This window comes from Anomalospiza imberbis, chromosome 5, assembly GCF_031753505.1.
Source record: "Anomalospiza imberbis isolate Cuckoo-Finch-1a 21T00152 chromosome 5, ASM3175350v1, whole genome shotgun sequence".
NCBI classification, from domain to species: domain Eukaryota; kingdom Metazoa; phylum Chordata; class Aves; order Passeriformes; family Viduidae; genus Anomalospiza; species Anomalospiza imberbis.
The window spans coordinates 43132204-43136331 of record NC_089685.1 but is presented as its reverse complement, the minus strand read 5'-3'; the positions used below and the strand labels follow the sequence as shown (position 1 = coordinate 43136331).

The following is a 4128-nucleotide window of genomic DNA, read 5'->3' as shown; positions in this document are numbered from 1 at the left end:
GGTCAATGGCTGATGCATGGACCTCTCTAATACATTCCATTTCTGACAGATTTCACACCTTCACCATCACTGAAGAGATGTGAGTCATGATGACCCTTCATTTCAGACAGAGAAAAGCAGGTTGCTGTTGCAGAAAACTGCCTTTTAATGTGTACTAAAGAATTTGTATTCAGAAGAAATTTGAGAAGGTCATATCTTTGTAGGGGAGCAGAGATTTTTTTTTTTTTCCTCTTCAGAAATTATCTAGGGGAAAAGAGAGTAGAGTTGCTGTGGAAAGGAAAAAAGCCACCCAAATCCCAAACCCTAAATTGCCTTCTCTCTATTCCTTCAGAATATGTTTGGGGTAGTCAGGATGGGAATGCAGACAACGTACAGAAGGTGCCAGGACTAAAATAACACAGGGCAAGGAAATCATTGCCAGTTAATGCTACTGAAGGTCTCTTTCCTGGGATACTGACAACAGGATACTACTGGGTATCCATTAAACACTTACAGTGCTGGAGCATTCATGTGAAGTGCTTTCTCATGCCCCCTGGACCCTCAAATCCATAAAGCTTAGCAGTTATTTCATTGTCACCTGTTGTGATTTGGTTTGTCCATTAGGATTTGCAGCCAGATGGAAGAAGAGGGCTGAAAGGAATGGGGAGATCAAATTCCTAACTTTGACAGATATTCCATTAAAAACAGACAGCTAACAAACTGTCATCTTCTTCTGCTATTTAATCAATAATTCATCTAATTATTCTCTTGACAGACTGATATTTTAATTATTTTAGTTTAAATAAAGTAGGTACATTGTGCTTTCAGTTTTCTAGCCTGATTAGCAAAACAACAAAAGATGAAGCCATCTTTGTTTGCCTTTTCCCAGTTTGAAATTCAGTGTGTCTGAATTGCTCTTGAATTCACAATAGTGGGCCAGGGTACTAAGTGAGAAGCTGCAAGTTTTGTTTCTTCTATTGGCCTGGATGTATGTCTATGTTGCTGTTGAGGCAGGACAGGAGCAGAATGACTTCAACTCAGAAGGCGAAAGAGAACTTTATTTTAATGCAATGCTCAATTTATAGAGAACATTGTCCAGACTAATTTCATTAGTCTTAAAGTAAAAACATCTTGCACTATTGGTGTGCAGTGAATAGCGCACAGTAGCAGAACATATTTATAACAATGTGAACAATGAGAGATAGTGAATTATTTACATTCTTTTTTAATTGTTTCTCAGGCACAGCCTGGCAGAAACCTCTCTCTTTCTCTCTAACTGAACTGAGAATACCCATATGTCTAGAAGGAATTGCCACTGATTTTAGAGGTAAATTTCTTAATCAATCAACTCTATAATATAAATAGAGATGGAAAAAATAGAAACCCCAGACTCTGCATTTCTTCTGGTTCTTGGTAACTGCTGAGTCTCCATACTTATGCTTGGAGTTTCTTAAGGCACTCAAAGAATTACTGTGTGTAAAATGTCTGTTTGTGTGGCATGTATAGCAACATTCACTAAGCTTCGTATTCAGATAATGTGAGGCACTGTGGTTGGTTCTTTTTCAGAAACAGGAAGTCAAGCTCAAGTGAGACTGATTCCAAACACTGACCAATTTTTTCCTGACTCCAATTTTGCCTTGACCTTTCCTGACTAATGCAAAATGAGGCTAGCTATGTGGAGTGTGTTTTTTTCAGTGTTTATACTGTAAGAGTCATGCTGACTGAAACAGAACTGTGCTTGTTCTCTTCCAGTGAGCCACATAATAGATCCTTTGAGAGAAGCAGTGGAGGTGATGAGGAAGGTCATTGACTCAGTTTCTGTACATGCCAAGAGGATGCAGGCAAATGGTAGTGTGAATTCATGCAAGTCAAAACCACCTGATAACAAGACACAAGAGGACAGCTTAAAAACAGGAGGAAGCAGCAAGATTCTGACACTTCCTACAGAAAGTCATAGGTATACAGACAAACACACTCTACCTACAACAGTTTTCTTTTCATTAGTTTTCTTTTCATTTTTTTTCTCTTTCTCTCTCTCTTTTTCTTTTTTCTTTTCTTTCTTTTTTCTTTTTTTTTTTTTTTGGTAAATATTTATTTACAGCATTTTGAAATAAAATTTGTTCAATTTGGAGCTAAAATAAATTTATGGGCTATGTTTTGCAGGCCCTTTGGCTGGCTTTCTCTCCAATTTTGAATCCTTCTCCAAAATGCATAGGGCCATCTTAGTCCATAAGTCTTATGAGAACTGTTGGAGATTCTGGGTCATCTCATCTGGGTGAATGATTATGTTGTCACACCTCTGATTGTGTCTGAGACGATGAGAACAATAAGTGCTTTCAGCCTTATGTAGCTGAAGTTGCCAGTGTCTGTCTGTTTCATCCATGGAGGGAAGAGACAGGACACCAAAAGTAGATGCCTACTTTAGTGATCTGCTCACCTACGGGTCTCAACTACCACTGTGACTGAGCTCTGGCTGCCCTCGGGAGCAGAGGGATGTACTTACTCATCTCCACCTTCACTTTTTTGAAGACACTACTGTGGCGGTATAAATCAGTCAGCCACCAAAGTGAAATTTGTTTTACCCAACTGCAGTCATCTAAAAATTTGTAGATCAGCGTAAGCAGGTCATCCAGGCTCCAATTCTGCTCCAACCACCCTTGATTTATAGCAGGTCCCTTAGGTATTGTGATGAATGAATCATCCTATCCCCTCAATCTCTCCATGGGAGGCAGAAGGAGCTGAGAGAGCAACTTTTCACAAGATGCCTCAATCCTGGGAGCTTGTTAGGTAAAGTGAAGGTGGCTCTACTCTACTTTGCCTTTCTCTGGTATACCCTAGTTTCTGCAGGGGAACTCTTCCCTTTGCTGCCAAACTCCTTGCTTTTGGGGAGAGTTGGTGCTGTGAGAGAGATTCAACATGCCTTCACCAAGGCTGTGAGTCTGTAACAGATGTAAACCCAGTAGGACTATTCACATGCATTATGTTACACGTATAGTGCAATGGGTATGTGAGTTGTTAGTGTTAATCTGAATCTGTTTCTTTTTATTGCTGCCTGGGGGCATATTTGTACAAAGAATGGCCATTTCAGACAAAGCTTATGCACTCCCTAAATGCAAACCTGAAGTCCTGCCAAGCATCTGTGGATGGGAAGTCACTCTTGTGAATAGCATGTCCCTTCCTGTCATTGTTATTTGTATTAAATTAGTGATATTACTGTAGTGCCTAGAGGCTGCAAATTAGGTTTGGGGCCTCATTCTGCTGGATCCTGTACAAGCAAATCAGATCACACTGGCTCTGCCTTAGGGAGCCTATATTTTGCAAACCTGCTACCCAAATGTAGTTACAAGACCTATTTGATTTGAAGGGAAGGGATGAGATGAAGGAGTGTCAGGACAGATTTTGTTTGCTTTTTGTACCATGCCATGGAGCAAGCAACCATGTTGCACTGGTTAGAGACAATGAGAGTGAGCAAAAGGTACAGCTGGCTGATCTCCTGTAGCACTGTCTGTGCCCAGCAAAGGCCAAGCCTTCACACTGTCAGGCTGGGAGCACCTGCAAGTCCAGACACAAGGGCTTTACCATCCGTGGGGTGGAAGTCACTCCAGCCCTCTCACGAACAGCCCTCACTTCTGCCATGGTCTGCATGCCCCTGCTGGAAACTGCTTTCTGAGCAAACAGAAGGGGACATGCTCCTACTTACACTGGTGTGATAAAAATTCACCACATAATCTGCTAAAGCCAAAGGCATAACTTTCAATCGTACAACATATTTTAAATCATCACATTAAATATTGTGTTAATTCAGCAGCAGTACTTTGATATTGTTGCTACTGCCAGTTTCTTTTTGAAGCAAATGTCTCAGCAGGACTTGAAGACTAAAAAAAAAAAGTTGCACTTTTCAATATGGGGAACACACTATTCAGTGAAAATTCTCTCATCTTGCACTTATTACAAACATTTCCATTTAAAGAAATGCAGAATTTTTTTTCTTTTTTCCCCCTTGTATACTCCATAGTGTAATGGATGATAACTTTTATATAATGCATTGTTTATCACAGACCACAAACAAGTCAATAAAATAAATCAATATATTATGCCTTTTTTAAAATGTGAGATCTGAAGCCTAGGTTTGAGAATGTACATGGTATA

General features: G+C 39.9%; 1 long non-coding RNA gene across 1 annotated transcript; it reads left to right on the top strand.

The window, feature by feature from the left end:
- Positions 1-474: 474 nt before the first annotated feature.
- Positions 475-1971, top strand: LOC137475002 (uncharacterized). Its single transcript, XR_010999622.1, has 3 exons — positions 475-977; positions 1283-1306; positions 1732-1971. It is a non-coding gene; the product is annotated as an uncharacterized lncRNA (long non-coding RNA).
- Positions 1972-4128: the final 2157 nt, after the last annotated feature.